General features: G+C 39.1%; 1 long non-coding RNA gene and 1 pseudogene across 2 annotated transcripts in view; one reads left to right on the top strand and one right to left on the bottom strand.

Annotated features, from left to right (window-relative positions):
* The first annotated feature begins 2030 nt into the window (after positions 1 to 2030).
* LOC144249213 (uncharacterized) overlaps positions 2031 to 18513 on the top strand; it is a 182149-nt gene continuing 165666 nt past the window's right edge. For both annotated transcript variants that reach the window (XR_013342191.1, XR_013342192.1), the window contains exon 1: positions 2031 to 2162. This is a non-coding gene — a long non-coding RNA (uncharacterized LOC144249213). The remainder of the gene's footprint in view (positions 2163 to 18513) is intronic.
* Positions 6890 to 8627, bottom strand: LOC144249212 (COMM domain-containing protein 2-like; annotated as a pseudogene).

Here is an 18513-nt window from a genome sequence, read left to right as displayed (position 1 = left end):
CTTTAAATCAGAGCTCAGACACCTGCAGCCTGAGAGCATCCTGTCCTGTAGGGAATCCAAGACCTGCACTGAGCACCCCTTGGTGAGCCTTCAGATATGTCCTTTACTAAACTCAAGAAATGTGGATGTCGGGGGCGAGATCCAGGCACTAAGAACTTCCCAGGGGACTCCAGGGACAGCCAAGGTTCCACAGTTCTGTTCGCTGGTCAGATGACTGAAAAATGAGCACAAGTGTGGGAAAGTGTCTCTCCTCATCATGTGGCCTTTGTTTTCCTCTTCCACCCCCATCCACTGCCACCAGAAATCCATGCACATCATTGAAACATTGATTATTAATTTTCTCATGTTTCAAAAGATATCAGATGCCAAAGATTCAATTGCCCATAGCTCACATTGATAACACACTTCCATTGTCCATACTGGCCTTCTTTTATTAAGATTTTAGTTATTTCTCATAAACCTACCTTGAAAATTCAAGTGTAATAACTTTCATGGAAGTATATGCTTTCCCCTGCCTCCTTTCACCTTTAGGAGTTCTTATTCTCTCACTTTCTTTGAAGTTTTATTGAAGCTGTTAGTATTCCTAACATTATATGTGTGTGTGTGTGTGTGTGTGTGTGTGTGTGTGTGTACACAAATACATATAAATGTATAACAGTTTAGTGATCCTTTAACAAAAATACTCTGTTGAATGTATCTGCATTCTGTGTAGTCTGGGAAGAGATAAGGAGAGAGAGAATGGGAGAGAGATTAGTTTTGATGTGTTGTTTCATATTATGGGAGCAGACCATCCATGGCACTTGTCAGCAGGCTGGAAATTTAGGAAAAAGTAGATGCTGCAATCTCGAATCAATTCCATAAGTTAGCAGGTTGAAAACTCAGGTGAGTCTTCTATGTTTCAGCCTTGAGAATAATCCTTTCTGCTTTAGGAAGCTCAGTTCTTGCTCTTCAGGCTGTCAACTGATTAGATGAGGTCCACCTACACTATAAAGTGTGGCCTGTGTTACTCAAAGTCAATGTTAATCACAGCTAAGAAGTATTTTTCCACATCTAGACTGATGCTTAACCAAACAACTGGGGACCATAACCTTGCCAGCTGGACACATAAAAATAGACATCAAAGAGTGGTGGTCCTTAAACTCATCCACTGTGCTCACTGGTTTTGACTGGAGTTAGCCTGTGGATGTACCTGGTTGCCTTGCTCACTCTCCTGCTTATGCACTTTTGAGAGTCTCCAGGTTTATGCTGCTCTGAACCTCATTGCCACGAGCTTCAGGCACAGGCCTCCCTTGTTTGGGACTGTCCCTAGTATATGTGCTGGGAATGTGGCTGCTGGTCACAGGGCATATGAGAGGTCAGCCCAGGGATCACACCCAGCTCTCTTCCTAGAAGCAGCATCAGTTGCTACAAGTGTCCATCACATGTGAGATGCCCTTCGTCTAGTCTCCTTGGAGGTGTCCAGGCACTTTCTCACGGTCTCTTAGCTGTTGGCAATAAAACCTTCAGAAGCTGTTTCATTATGAGGTCTATATTTATTGTTATTGATAATGTTACATCCCTTTTCTGTGTTTGATAGTCATTTGTATTCCTTTGTAAAATTTCTGTTCATATATTTTGGTCATTTTTAACTAGATTAATTATATTTTTCTTACCAATTTGCAGGTTATCTTTACATATTTTTAATTTTCAAGTGTGTTAATTATATTGAAACTCTATCAGTTATATTGACAATATATTCTTAGGCGGAGGAGGAGAAGGAGGAGGAGGAGGACGTTGGGCCTGCGCAGTGAGATGTTTGTCCGTCGGCGTCGCCGCCGCCATCGCGGAGGAGCGCGATAAAGGGAGCCGAGCCGGGCGTGAGGGGGACCCTGCGGAGCCGCCGCGCCAGCGCAGCCCCCAGCCGAGTCCGAGTCGCCGGAGCCGGAGCCGTCGCCGCCGCGGCCGCCCAGGGGCCGGCCCGCTCTCCAGCCTAGCCCGGGGGCCGCGCCGCCGCCGCCCCCAGCGTCGCCCCTCGCCCGCCCGCCCGCCCGCCTTAAATGTGACACCGGCGCCTGGGAGTGCGACCCGAAGCCGCCGCCGGGTAGGGGACGAGCACCACGTCGAATCTGAGCAAAGGCACGGGCAGCCGGAAGGACACCAAGATGCGGATCCGGGCCTTTCCGGTGAGTCCCTCCTCGGCGCCCGGGACCCCGGGGCCGGGGCCCCGGCCGAGAGCCGCACGCGAGGCCCGGGCTGAACTCCCCCAACAGGCCGCAGGCCCGCCTCCCCTCCCCCACGCCGCCGGCCGCGGGGCGCGAGCCTTCCCGGCCACGGGGCTGCGCGGGGCCCGGCGCGGCCGCCCTCCCGGGCCGTTCCCCGCGCCCGGCCCCCGCCGCCCCGGGCGTCGCTGCGCGGGGCCCGCGCCGCCTGGCCCTCCCTGCATCTGTGGGGTGTAGGCCCGGGCCCCCGCGCTTCTCCTGCCCCCGGGCTCAAGCACTCCAGCCCTCGGGGATGGAGACCGACCGGAGTCCTCGGTGTGGGGCGTGTGTGTAACTTTTCACGTGTGGTCTAGCTGCGGCGTGAAACGTGACCCAGCCTCGCTTCACGGCCACCAAGGGGGCTGTGCCCGCCTCTCCCCCCTCCTCGGCAAGGGTTGTGCCACCAACCTGTCCCCGACGCAGTGACAGTGGTTCCCCGAAAAGCTCAGTGGCAATATACTCATAACATGAAGCGTCTTTATAGCATCTTTCATCCCACAAGCCTCCGAAGCACTTCACAAACTCTGGTTCAGGAACTGTCTGGCCACTCGTAGGAGGGCCGGCGGGAAGGAGGCGAGACCCAACAAATTGGACAATTAGTTTTCCGTTTCTTAGCCTTGGAAGTCTGAAAGAAGGAGTCTGGTCACCACGCAGAGCTGCTGTACTTTTCTGCTGTCACTTTTAGCGACAACAAACGTATTCTGTTTAAAAACTTTCTCTTTTGTCATTACATGGAGTCATACACTCTTTAGTGTATAGGGTCTAACTCTGGATGTCACACTTGATTCAAACAGCCAGTGGCAAGCAATTACAATATATTGTTGTAACAGAAACTGGACGTACTTGCTCACGTCGCTGCAGTAACAGGTGTAAGTCAAGATAGACAAACTAGCAATCAAACAAGTTTTTGGAAGTAGAACTAGAGAAATATTTTCATTTTGCCTTAGATTCATAAATACATTATATCAGGTGTGAAATGGCGGGTTTGTATTCACTTTTTAAAGCATACTTTTTCTGAAGTTTAGTTGTGATGAGGAGAGTGACCCACCTTTTAATGGAATTGTCCTAATTGAGTGAGTAGCTTGGTCCTAGAGAACTGAGGATCACTTTAAATTCATAAAATTTAAAACAAAAGAATATACTTGGAATTTTGAAATTGCCTGCACATAAGTACTAGTTAGTGTCAATGTGTGGAAACTTCCGGCTTTATGTAGATAAGTAGGATATGTATTTTTACGTTATATTAAGGAGGGTTGGATGCTTGAAATACTTTCTAAATATTTGTGAGAAACTACATCAGAAACTGAGAAGTATTGACAAAAGAGCATTAATAAGTTCACTAGCACATTTTTCTTTGTAATTGGGCAAAGAACTGGGTTTATGAATTTGCGACCTAAATCGTCCAGTTGACTATCAGATCCATTTTTTTTAGCAGAAGTGAGATTATTCACAATTTTGTGAAGTCACTAGTTTTATATAACAGGTTATGTTCATTGTCTTACACAGTTCATTCAGGTTTTTTTGCTAAAATATGGAACAATTCATATTTGACCTCAACACACTTAGGTTGTTATTATTCCCATTAATCAATTCTATCATTGTTTGTGATCAATTCTTTGATAGTTTTAGGTTTGTCTGCTCTTAACCTGTTCTCTACTCCCAGTCATTTGTTTGTTCAAGAAATACTGAGGACTAGTACCAGGCACTGATCTAGGAGTTTGGGATTTGTCAGTATACCTTAAAAGACCAAGATTACTGCTTTCTGGAACTAGAGAAGCAGCAGGAGAGAATTTCATTATTCTTTTAGCTTAAGAGTAAAATATTTTATGATAGGTAAATACACCATACTGGAACTAATTTTTTTTTCCCAAGTAGCATTATGGCTGTGAGCTAGTTTAGATCCTTTCTGACTATAACTTGTTGCTCAAAGCTTTTCCAGAATTCTTAGTAAAGTCTGTAAGTAATCTGATGTTTTCATATTCAATGTTTAATACCTGCTTGCTTTTAAATGCCCAATAATTTTTCATTACTATTTCATAACATCTTTGACAAGTAGTCAAGTTGCTTCAGTCTTCATTAAGGATAGGTGTATGCCTTAGTGATAACAACATTTCACTGACTTAGCCTTTGGTAAATGTATGAGTATTTACAGACCTTCAGAATCCTTTCCTTCAAGTTATCAGCCTTGTACATTACCATAGTCTGTGTGTCTTGCTAGTCAAAAGTCATAAATGTGTAGTATTCTATAAAGAAATAGATATTATTTCTGATTGTACATATATGTATATTTAGAACTGTTGTATTTTATGTATATCATTTGGATATATAGTCATAATTTGTGGGAAACTGTAGTTTAACCAAAAATTTCAAGTGTTTATTTCAGATTGCCTTTTACAAAAATTGGTATGTAAAAAAGCATGAAAATGTGTTTTGTGATTGTTTTGTTTTTATTGAAGAATAGTGGTAAGTGAACTTAAAGAATATTATGTAAGACTACTTCAGATATAGTCCCATCTAGTAAAATCAGATTCTTTTTTAGTGTTTTGAGTGCATATTTTAAGTATGCCTTTAATCATTGTTAAGCAAGAGTTATACCACACCATAGTTTAATGCACAATTTACGTTTTTTAAGTAGAACTTTTCAAAGAGATTCTTTTTAAGATGGAAAACAATAAGGAACTTTATGTACTTATAAATTGTTGCCAGAGGAAAGTTTATTCCAATTTTTAGGCTTTCCTGCATTGCACAAAATACCATCTCATATGTCACATCTTTTTGTCAATAATGTTTTACTTGTATTTTCTTTTTTTTTTTTTTTTTTTTTTGGTTCACAAAGTAGCAGGGTCTTTCTTTCTTTCTTTCTTTTTTTTTTTTAATTTTTAAAGAAAGGAGGCTATCCTTAATGAAACTCTTGGACACATGGGTTTGGATCAAATAATTTCTCTCTTCCTTGCGTTTACCATGTGTCTTGTGTCTGTTTTTGTTGCACTATGTGGGATTAATTGCTGTCAGGTAAACTTTTGTCCTTATCTTTGAAAAGCCATTCCTCATCATCTCTAATGTCCAGGGTTTTGTCTGTGTAAGCTTGTTAAGCATGATTGAAATTGGAGGGGAAATAATTTGTAAATGCTGTCCTCTTCTTTGCCTTTCCTGGATTTTAGCCTTCAGAGTTTAGGAGACCTATTGTAAAAGTGACCTTCTCTAATATATGATCTGATCTCTACCTGAAATAACTAGTTATTGGTTTATGAAGCATACTACATCAAGGGAAGATAGATTTTCTGGATGTAGTGTTCACTCCATAATTCTAGATGAATTCTGCCTGTGTAGCATGGATCACAAGTGATGTACAGAGGTGAAACCCACATAGTTACTGACACTAGAGAATGAGATGAGTTTTAAGATCGTTTTTGATGTACTTAAGAGCACAGAGATAAGGACAAATAGGGAGTTGATGATTTTTCCCTTTCCTTTCCTCTCCCAGATTGGGGAAACAACTTTGATCTTCATAATAGTTTTCGCTTTCTTAAGGAAGATAATTATTGCATAGAAGTACTTGAAATGTATATGTGGCAATTGAGTAGTAGCTTTGCAAATCAAAGAGTTGGAATTTAGCCATAAATTTGTTTTTCATTCTTTGTATTTTTCTTACAGAAATTATGGAGTAAGGTGTAATTTGTGAAAGTGTTGCTTACACTTAGACTGATTCTCTTTCTGTTTAGTAAGTTTTGGGATAGTCATCTGTGTTATAGGCATTAGTTCCTTTTGGGAATCAGAAGTTAGAAAAATAAAAAGCATGAAGTTGTTATCAATAAAGTGTTTATTTTGGTAACATTTCAGAGGAATTTGGAAAATGGTTAGTACTGATGTTGAATTTCAAACTATTTTAGTAGTATTGGACATAATGTGAAAATATGATCTTTTGTACAGTAATTACAATATTGATTCATACAATATAAAGTGTTATTTGTTTGCATGTCATTTATTCATTAAATGTAGTTAAGTAGGAACAACATTGTCTAGTTAGGAAGATTATATGATTAAGACTTGAAGAAGTAGTATGCCTTCTCTTTGTGTTACAAATTGGGAGACCTTGGAGGTAATATTTTGTTATTTTCATTCCAGATTGTATGGATGATCTTCAGCAGTTTTGTTAGATTTATATATCAGTTACTGGATGATTTGTAGTTTTATATAATGCAACTTTTCAAAATAATTCATGTTCATCCATTGTAAAGTCATCCAAAAAGTAAAGGTGTTACCAGAGAAAACTATGAGATAAAATATGAATTGCAGTTATTATCAGCAATGGCGAAAACTCTTGAATCATAAGTCTGTCAAAGGAAAGAATTCACTTATAAGCTAAAAAAAAAAGGGAAAAAATTTGTAATCCTAACACTTGGAAATAAATTATATTAACATTAAAAAAAAATATATTCTTAAATTTCTAAACATTTTTATTTTAAGACATAATTTTTCCCCTGGATAATCAAGCATTGATTACATTATTCTTGTATCCATTATTTACAAATGTAAATGACAGTGTGTCTCTTAGTTGCTTTGGGTATATGGGAAAAATTAATCCTTGTGAAAATATTATTAACAATCACACAAAATTGAGTACTACTTAAGTCAATGAACCATAAGTCAAACTTCAGCAATATGGTAAAAACTACTTATGTTTACATTCAAAGAAAACTGCATGAACTTCCTATAACAATATGGGCATATAATTTAAAAAACTCATACTCACTTTACATTATTCTGTAGCTAGTAACATCATGAGATGCTTTGAAAAGTCAGAAATATTGTACTATTTATAAATACTCTGAATAGGAAAGGAATTAGCTGTCAATTTTCTCAAAATTGATCAATAAGGAGGAACATACTAGTTAAGCAGACAAAAATGTATGAAAACCAGGGTATTACTCATATATACAGAAGATATGAACAGTATAGATTTATTTCTAGTTGATTCAATCCTATTTACACATTTAAAATACAAAATTAAATTTCAGTCTGTCAAGAAGCTGACCACATTTAGCACCAGAAAAGGAACCTGATTTGAGCTTCTGATCATGACCTCAATATCCTGGAATAGGAAAAGGAATTTCATGGAATCTAGATGCATTTATCAACACCAATTAATAACAATTAATTCTGAAAAGTAATTCCTGAATTTCCTCCATTCACAAATGAGTCAATGGCATTAGGACCTTAACACTTGGTACTACTTGATGTTGTGACCTACTCTCCTACAGTGGTTTGTTTTCATCCCCTCCAAGGATTGTTGCAGTTGTGAACTAAATGAAGTAGGGTGGCTGAGTCTGTCTGCAGAACTTTGGTGTTGTGGTCTGCATTCTGATTTAGGTGTAGTTTGATAGTCACTGCTGGCTGAATCTGTTGCCTGAGACTTCTGCTTGCAAGTTGAACATGTAGTCGCCACTCAAGGCTGTGGTAACTGGGAAGGCTGGGTGCCAATTCACCCAGAATAGTCCTGATCTCTTTTTTTTTTTTTTTTTACTTTTTTTTTTTTTTTTTAGAGAGAGAGTGAGAGAGAGAGGGGGACAGAGAGAGAGAGAGAGAGAGAGAGAGAGAGAGAGAGAGAGAGAGAGAGAGAATTTTAACATTTATTTATTTTTTTCTTAGTTCTCGGTGGACACAACATCTTTGTTTGTATGTGGTGCTGAGGATCGAACCCGGGCCGCACACACGCAAGGCAAGCGAGCTACCGCTTGAGCCACATCCCCAGCCCCTAGTCCTGATCTCTTTTCTGTTGTCGAGGTAAAGCTGAAGCAATAATTTGCTCAGTTCTTGAGAGAATCCCAGAACAAAAACAGAGTCTTGGAAATCCACTTCAGAAATCATGAGCTTGGAGCTCTTGGTGAGCAGGTAGGTCAACCCTTCCACACCATGCTGGACAGTGTTGCTGCTCACGTTGAGCTTCCTGGCGGCGCCCTCGTAGACCTTGGGGATGGTCCCTGGCCTCAGGAACTCCACCCCGATCCACTCAAACTCCACTACCACTTCTGCAGGAAGGCCAGGTGCTCCTTAGGCTCTTGCGACAAGTCCAGCAGCATCTTTGCTGGGCACTCTTTTTCACCCCGCAGCACCCCGGTCGTCCTGTTTAATACATCTTTGGACATACAGATATCTTTAATGTTTTTAAAAAATATTTTTTAGTTATAGTTGGAAACAATACTTTTATTTTATTTATTTATTTTTATGTGGTGCTGAGAATCAAACCCAGCACCTTGCACATGGTAGTCAAGCACTCCACCACCAAGCTCCAGCCCCAACCCCAGATGTTTTTAATTTTATGTGCTCAAATTAATAATCTTTTCTCATGTGATCCTGTGTTTTCATGTGTTTTAAAAGCTATCTGCAATATTTTCCACTAATCATTTTAAAATTTCCTTTTAAAATATTAACATGGTTAATATATCTCGAGTTGACCATGCATATGGAATGATGTAGGAATGCAAGTGTGTATTTTATTTGTGGAATGCCAATTCTCCAGTCCCATTTGTTAAGTAATTATCTCTTTTCGTACTTCTCTATGATGCCATGTCCATCGTGAATCCAAGTTGTCTATTTGGACAGTTCTGTTTCTGGGAATCTTAAGAATGTGTTGATAAACTTGTGTTTTTATTCTGTTGATAAATGATTCTTGCTACATCGGTTGAGAATGTTTCCTTCCACTACAGAGTAAAAAGAAAAAATATGATCATAAGACATCCACTTTTATAGAAGGGTAATAGTATTAACCTGTGTGATAGAGCTTTCCTTGGGAAGAATATATGTTGGACATATTTTTTTTAATGTGTGAGTATCAGAACACTGATTATAGAACCCACTCAACACTAAGTAGCCATGAAGCAGAGACCTGTCCCCCACCGATGGACAGCTTTCTTTCATGTCATCTATTCTGACCCTATGAAAAGTCTAACCAAGTAAAATAATTACCACTTACTCAGTATTGTAAAGAGAGTTGTGAGAGACTCTGCGTCTAATAGAAGAAAAAAATAGGCCTTAATCTTCATCATGTGGGATTAGGCCCCAACTTCCTTAATAAGACTCTTACTGTACAAGAATTAAAACCAATAATCAATAAATGGGATGGAATCAAACTAAAAAGTTTCTTTTCAGTAAAAGAAACAATCTATGAGGTGAACAGAGAGCCTACATCCTGGGAGCAAATCTTTACATCTCACATATCAGATAGTGCACTAATATCTAGGGTACATAAAGAACTCAAACAGCTAAACACTGATAAACAAATAACCCAAACAAATGGGCTAAGGACCTGAACAGACACTTTTCAGAAGAGGATATACAATCAATCAATAAATATAAGAAAAAATGCTCATCATCTCTAGCAATCAGAAAAATGCAAATCAATACCACTCTAAGATATCATCTCATTCCAGTCAGAATGGCAGCTATTATGAAGGCAAACAACAATAAGTGTTGGTGAGGATGTGGGGAAAAAGGTACATTCATACATTGCTGGTGGGACTGCAAATTGGTGCAGCCAATATAGAAAACAGTATGGAGGTATGGAACGACCATTTGACCCAGCTATTCCTCTCCTCGGACTATATCCAAAGGACTTAAAAACAGCATACTACAGGGACACAGCCACATCAATGTTTATAGCAGCACAATTCACAATAGCTAAAGGAGGGGAAGGCAGGAATGTGGGGATAGGAAAGCTAGTAGAATGAAATAGACATGAGCCAACCTAGATGTCCTTCAGTGGATGATTGGATAAAAAAATGTGGCATATATACACAATGGAATTTTACTCAGCATTAAAAAAGAACAAAACCATGGCATTTGCATGTAAATGGATGGCACTGGAGAAGATAATGCTAAGTGAAGTTAGTCAATCCCCTCCAAAAAACAAATACTGAATGTTTTCTCTGATATAAGAAGGTTGACTCATGGTGGGGTTGGGAGGCAGAGCATGGGAGAAATAGGGTAGGGGGTGGGAGAGAAAGGGAGGGGGCAGGGGATTAGCAAGCATGGTGAAATGTGATGTATGAAGACTTGAATTGGGTGTCCACATACTTTATATACAAACAGAAATACAAAAATTGTGGTATATATGTGTATTAAGAATTGTAATGCAAAAAAAAAATAGTGTTACCTTAGGTAGAGGTAAGTGAAAGGAGGGGAAGGCAGGGGATATGGGGATAAGAAAGATAGTAGAATGAAACACACATTATTACTTTATATATATGTGACTGTATAACCAATGTGATTCTACAATATGTACACTCAGAAAAAGAGAAATTATATCCCATCTATGTATGATATATCAAAGTATATAAGTGCATTCTACTGTCATGTATAACTAATTGAAACACATTAAAAATTTTAAAAAGAGAGAATTGTGGCTTTGACCAATAGCGTTGCTCCTGCATCTCCCAAAAGAGCAAGAGTGCATGGCTCTCGGAAAACTCCCTCTGCTGAGAAGCCTTGCTTACCTTCAGTCTGGTCCTCACAACTGACCTCTTACACTGTTACTGAGAAAGCCTAATGTGTGCATGGGAGTGGGTATGCCATGAGGAATAGAACATTCAGACATTTAGATTGTATATTGCTTCCATTCTGCATTGTCTTGCACACTACCCTAGTGTGTAATTTTGCAATGAATTTCCTCTTGCATTTTACTGAACATTTTTAAATTCTTCAAAAACTTTGTGATTCTAGAATGCTGAGTTGTTTTGTGAGCCTCTGTGTTTCCATGCAATATGGAATGTCTACTTGATAGGAGATTGCTGTTACATCAAAGTAGTTTTGTACTTAATATAATTTCTACATTTTTTAATTAATGTAATTTCTACATATTTGTAGTTAACGTAATTTCTACCAGCATCATACTATTTTAGTCAGAACAACTTTATAATGACAATAGCTTAATTTATAATAATAATAATAGCTAAATAGTTAGTTGATAGACTAGACCCACTCCAGGTTCCTCTTTAGATTTCATGGTGTTTTAGGTTCAAAATACTTTTTTTTTGAGGGGGAGGATGTACTGGGGATTGAATTTAGGGGCACTCTACCATGGAGCCACATCCCCAGCCCTATTTTGTATTTTGTTTCAGAGACACGGTCTCACTGAATTGTTTAGTGCCTGCTTTTGCTGAGGCTAGCTTTGAACTCATGATCCTCCTGTCTCTGCGTTCTGAGCTGCTGGCATTACATGTTTGCACCACCACACCTGGCTACCTTAAAAATACTTTTAAAAATGGCCTAGACTAAGTCTTATATTGACAAATGTAGTATATGCCTTCATGTATTTATGTTCTTTTGAACATCACCTAATAAAATTTTATAATCTGTCTACAGAAGTCTTAAGTTTATTTTTTGATTATTTAGGCAATTTCAGTCTCTGATACTATTGCAAATAGTATATCCTGTTCAATCACAATTTCTAATCATTTGCCACTGGAATATAATACTTTATTTTTACTTTTATACCTCAAACTTTTATCAGGAACCTTGACAATTTCTATAGGTATTTCCAATAATCTTTCTGGAGATTACATTTTTTTTTCGAAATATATATAGTTTGGCCTGGGGATGTGTCTCAAGAGGTAGTGCACTTGCCTGGCATGCGGGAGGCACTGGGTTCGATCCTCAGCACCACATTAAAAAAAAATAAAATAAAGATATTGGGTCCATCTAAAAAAAAATAATAAAAAATATTAAAAAAATAGTCATCATTTGAAAATAATGGAAGTTTAAGCATTCTATATTTTAGTATTCCATTCTTCTACTTTCTTTTATTCTCATTATATTTTACTCAGAGGATCTCCAATACAAATTTGATTAAACATGGTGATACCGGGTACGATTATTCTGATTTGAAAGTAAACATTTCTAGGGAGGAGAGATGCTAGCAAGAAGTCTGACTAGAAGCCCTACCATCCTTCCTCCCACAAAGACAACTCCCAAAATAAGCAATGCATTTTGGTGAGGGTAAGTGAAGAGAGCCTCAGAGCACATCTAAAGATCAGCAGAAGCCAGATAGAGCATGGGAACCTGGGATGTTCACACAGAGTATAGGACACACTTAGTGTCTGACACTCCATCAACAGCCAGGAGCAGCTCAGAACAAGGGAGCCTCCTCCCTGGGTGGACTAATGAAGCAAGAGGACCCCAGCGGCTCCCACCCAAACCTTGGACATCTTCCATACTCACTACTAGGACTCTTGTATTCTCATGCCACTCAGCTCCCCTGAGGGGACTGCCTGGAGTCCACACATCTGAGCTCCAGAAGAGAAGGAGGTGACCGTGTCCCCCACTCTTGTGGCCAGCACAGCTATTAGACCATGGCACCTGGGGACTGGAAATACTGCTGGATTGTGTCTTGCTCAGGTGACAAACAGCCATGGCACCCCACCTTCCCTGAGACTTAGGCACTGCTAAACCACCCACACTTGGTGGCCTGCCACTCCTGAGCTCAGCCCCTGTCACAGCCTACCCCATGGGGCCAGGCTGCAGTGAAGCCACACATCAGTGCTCCCAGTCTCTGGTGCACCCTGCCCCTCAGGGCCTCGCCTGGGACTGTAGGCTGCCTCCTGGAAGAGGCATCTGAGTGCCCACAGCAGTCATAACCCATGTCTGACTGAAGGTTCACATCACTTCTTGGGACCTAGCTGAGCAGCCAGACTTGCAAGGGCTGAGATGAATGTAGTGCCATGGGTTCAGAAAACAGAGCATTGGCTGAGCTGCATCCTCACCCTACAGGTCAGAAAACCCTACAACCCTGGGTAAGACCCAGGACCCTGCAATGCTGGAACTGTGTGAGCTTCCTAGACCTTCCAGCCCTAGAACTGGATCCGCCTCTGTGGGGGGCTGTTGCATTTTCCTTCCCTGATTGGTTGCAGCTCTGTCAGTCACTTCCAGGGATCTGGCCACATTCAAAGTGGCCCTACATGGCTGCCCTGATCCTGGAAGTAGCAGAATGTGTCTTCATGCTTAGGTTTGCCTTCCTATAACCCCAGGGATCAAATTACCTTACCTGTCCTTGTAACCCTGCTCCTCTTGACCTTTTTTGGATGGAATTTTCTGAAGAATGAGGATCTCCCCAGTAAAAGTCCACTCTTGGACATGCTCACTCTCACCAGCCCCTCGTGACATTCCTTGCTCTCCCATTGGGGGAGCTTGAGGCAGAGGAGCTGTCCTGGGTGCTTTATTTGGCTACCTAGGAAATTCACTCAAGCAACCTTTAGTTTGACTGCCTGGGCTGCTGGGGGTGGCAGGTCTCCCAAGATTCTGCAGTCCTGGAACTGGATAAGAATCCTAGACCCTACAATGGAGTGATGTCCCAGAACCCTGCAGTTCTGGAACTAGGTGAGTTTTCTGGACCCCCCACCATTCCTGGAATGGGCCACCCCCAAACTGCTGAGCTGCTGAGCCACTCTGCTCCCTAGAGAGGAGTCATTATATATATTTGTTTCCCTTCCCTTTGAAGTGCAGCTCTGTGGGAGTCCATCCTTGAACTGACTGAGTTTACTCCTGGCTAGTTGTGAGGTGCTCAGACACTTTTAATGTAGCAGAGCTCTCCCCACCCTCTTTGGGTTTGAGAGCTTTTCCATGTGGAGGCGTGTCTCATCACTGCTCCAAAGATCCAATCATTGCACCTGACCTTGCCACATTGCCCCCCCTTGACCTTCATTGCATGAAATTTTCCCCAGAATTTTTTGTTCCCCAATAAAAGCCCTATCCCTAGCATATTCTCTCTCTCTCTCTCTCTCTCTCTCTCTCTCTCTCTCTCTCTCTCTCTCCTTTTTAGTAAAACCTCACTGCCCCCATGGGGAGCTTGAGGCTGAGGGTTCAAGGAGCCATCCCAGAGCTGGTTTAAAGGTAAAATGGTGTCTGTGTCTTTAATTTAAACTCCCTGACGATTTTCCCATATGACCAAACTGTTCACACCATCTGCACTGGCCCTGGACTAAATAGCACCACAAACTCTTCTTGCAATCATAGAATGATCTTATGTAGATCAACTAGGAGTTCCTTTGAGTTCCTTGAGACGAAAAGTGCTTAGAACAGTAACTCACCTAATAAATTCTCAGTACACTTCACCATCACCTGGTTAAGATCAACATTTCTTATTGTGTACTCTATATCCTGAGATAGTGGAACTGTGTGCCTTTGCAGTGGTCTGATGGCTTTCCAATGGCCCTGTTCCTAGCCCATGGTCCTCATCCCTGCCACCTGGTCCTTCTCCCACATCCTTGGGCAGTGGTTTGCAGACAGGTGCACACCAGCATCATTTGCAGGTCATCATCTCATTTGACCTCCTTCTTCACCTGAGGCTGCTGGCCTCTCTTACCTGGTTCCCAGGCACTGCTCATGTGATTTTGTCTCCTGGGCCCTTTTCCACATTGATAGAAGGGAGCTGAGCCATTGTGGTTGGATGGTAAACACCAGAACATATTTACAGTCCTGCAGAACTTCTAGCACCATGAAGAGTGCAGGCTCTGCAGCCAGCTGCCTGGGTGCTGGCTCAGCTCCTGCTGCAGTTCTGCCCTGGGTAAGTGCACTGCCCTAGCCCGACCTGCCTTCCTCTGTTAAGACTGACTCCTATGTGGAGATATGTTGGCATGTGGTCTTAATGATCTACTAAGGAATAGGCTTAGAATTACTTGGTATGTATTAAGCAGTCAAAACTAAAAAATTTAACTTATCTTTTCTTAATATTCCTTATTAGGAGCTCTAGATCTTTCGATAGTAAAATTAATGGAAGCTAGCTGGGTTCAAATTCTGACTGAACGACTCATTTGGAGCACATTATTAAACTAAGATCAGCCTGTTAGGCTATAGGATTAATGTGGATGTGGCTCTCTGGTACCCCAAAAAAGAAGCACTAATCAAAATTTCACAACCCTGTATTTGAGATTCAATTCTGCTTGCTGCATCTCTGAAAACTAAAAGCATGTCACTTAGCTAAGCCTCAGTTTCCTCATCTGTAACACAGGAATTATAAAATGCTTACTTACCCATTAGAGGTTGCTGTGAAATTTCAACTCGGTAAAGTGTAAATACACAAAGAAAGCTCAATAAATGTTAGATCTGATTTTATTTTTAAGTTTTCAAACCAATATGATTTTTGTCCTTTGTATAAGGAAGGCTAAAAAATGGCTTTAGCATTAAAAAGGCCATTTGTTCATTTCTCCTTAGTCCTTAATGTTATGGAGAACTATAAGACAACATGCCCTAAAACGCATTTCATATCATAGTCGAGTGATGAGCCCATGTGTTGACCACTGAGTCAATAGTTAATAATCTTAAAGTATCATACTCCAAGAGGCAACAATTTCAGAGAAGCCACAATAACTTATTGTACTTGAAATTATTTACATGTAATAATGTGTGTATAAACCTGTACATAATTTTTATCAAGTGTAATATGATCATACAAAAACATTGACTCACAATATAGTTCACAGATACCAAAGAAGGCTATTTTATTTTTGTCCCTTTTACATCATATTTTAGGCAAGATGATGAAACCCAGAAAATAACAGGAATGGACTAGTTTCTAAAAACTGGGTATTTTATAAGTGAAACACATTCAGTCATCTACATCTCTCAAATTGCAAACAATGTGACTTACTGTACTCTCAAAATGAACTTAAATAAATTGTTGCTCAATTGTAATGACATATACGTTTTCACTGGTTGATAGTCCATGTAGAAAAAGTAGGTAACGTGATTTGTTAGTCAAAACATTTCATACAAAAGGAGTTTTTTTGGGCGGGTACTGGAAATTGAAGTAAGGGACACTCAACCATTGAGCCGCATCCCCGGTCTTATTCTGAATTTTATTTAAAGAAATGGTTGCTAAGAGTTTTGCCATTGCTAAGGCTGGCTTTCTACTTGAAATCCACCTGTCTCAGCCTCCCAAGCTATTGGGATTACAGGCATACATTCAAAGGAATGGTTTTAACCAAACCCTCATAATGTGAAGAGAAAATGCATTGAAATTAAAAATATCTGAAGCAAGCATTTTTAAAGACCATTATAAAAAATACTAAAAAGGTTAAAAATGTCATAAAATAAAAATTTATACAGATAAAGTTAAGAGGTTAAAAACTATCAAAAGTATTAAAATCATCTAAAGTCAAATAAGACATAATTTATCTATATAATTTAAATTATAATATTATATAAATATATTACATAAATATATAATACATATATAATATAAATTAAATACAATATAATCATATAATATTCTAATTTATATTATAATATATAATACATTTATGTTATATATAATAAAATAAAAATATATAAATTATACATATTTTATGTATCCTAATATATAAATATATTATATATTAATGATAATATATTATATATAATTTATATAATATATTTACATAACATACTTATATATTTATATATAAATTATATATATATATTAATATATAAATAGATAAATATATATTATATAAATTATATATATTATATATCAAATGTTTATGATTCATATGTATTTCATATAAATTATATATAATATATGAAATACATATATATTATAAACACATGTAATAAAATAATATATAAACTAAATATATAAATATTATTTTATTATATATAACATGTTTATTATATATCATATAATATATTTAGATTTATATTAATTTATATTATATTGAATATCATTGTAATGTAATTATATAATAATATAATTTCTATTATTAATAAGATAATAATACAATTATTATATTAGTATAATATATATTAATATAATGTATAAAACATAGGATTATATTATAATTGTATATAAACAACTTATAATATATCATATAGATATATGTAAATCTATAATATGTAGTATATAATATATAATATATAAATATATTATAATTTAAATTATATAGTTTAGTTATTTGGCTTTAGATGGTTTTAATGCTTCTGATAGTGTTTTATCCTTTAGCTTTATCTGTACAAATTTTTATTTTATGACAGTTCCAAACTTTTAGTATTTTTTTTAAATAACAAACATTTATTGGTGTCATTTATGGTAGAAAAAAGTTCCTACACCAGATTTGCATGACCCAATCATTAAATAGAACATTTATGAGGTGAACACACATCCTCACCCACATTTTTATATCCAGTTTTTTAAGATAGCCAATTCCTCCTCTCTCTCTCTTCCCCAAAACATGTGAGCAACTGCTGATGGAAAGCAGTAAAGAGCCACTTGGGCTATAACATTTTCAACTCCACTTTGAGGTGAAGATTCCAAGTACATTGGAGACTTAAGTTCTCTCAGTTTTCTCCTAAGGAAAGTTCTGAGTCTAATTTACAATATTACAGCACTCGCAGATCAGTGTCTTCAACTCCTCTCTTTCTGCTGTATCCTCTTCACCAGTTGGGGGAGGGCCTACACTTTCATTGAGTTTGCTGATAATTGGCTGAACAATTTCTTCTAGTTCCTTCTTTTTAGTTTTGAAGTCTTCAATGTCAGCTTCTTGGTGGTTTCCAGCCATTCAATCTTTTCCTCTACAGCTTTTTCCATGGTCTCCTTATCTTCAGAGGAAAGTTTGCTTCCCAACTTTTCTTTATCTATAATCTGATACTTTAGAGAGTAGGGATAGCTTTCCAACTCATTCCTACTATCAATGCACTCCTTGAGTCTTTTGAGATTTCTTCTGGAGCAAAGGTCTTAGTTTGCCCACCTCCAATATCAACCTGAATGTATGGTTTAGGTTTCTCTTCAAACACTTTGAAAGTCAAGAACTTGATGTCTGGCTGCACAGAAGGGTCATTCCCAGTGCTGCCAATGAGCTGCTGGGCATCAAGAACCATGTTCTCAGGAGTGGAGGTGAGCTGCTTCTTGACTGTATCGCGGATCAGACGTTCTTCTTCAGAGGTGAAGGCCACATAAGACGGCCTGATGCGGTTGCCCTGATCCTTGGAGATGATCTCCAGTGGCCATTCTTGAACACCCCGATGCAGGAGTAAGTGGTCCCCAGGTCGATGCCGACCACGGTACCCATGTCCTTTTCTTGTCATCCTCCTCATCCATGCTGCGCAGAGCAGCAGCAGAACTGTAGCCACCAGAGAGAGCTTCATCTTGTCCTAGCTGTTGGCCACTTGCTCTCCTCAGCAGAAAGCCAGAAGTCGCAGGCAATCCAGCAACAGGCCGCAGCTGAGAGCAGAGAGGTCACAGGTCTCTTAGGCTCGAGATGCCTCAACTCTGTCTGTCTGTGTTGTCTCTGCCAATGTCTGAAACTTTTTA

The sequence above is a fragment of the Urocitellus parryii genome, chromosome 11 (assembly GCF_045843805.1).
Source record: "Urocitellus parryii isolate mUroPar1 chromosome 11, mUroPar1.hap1, whole genome shotgun sequence".
Classification (NCBI taxonomy): domain Eukaryota; kingdom Metazoa; phylum Chordata; class Mammalia; order Rodentia; family Sciuridae; genus Urocitellus; species Urocitellus parryii.
The sequence above is the reverse complement of the archived record's forward strand: the minus strand, read 5'-3'. Positions and strand labels throughout refer to the sequence as shown.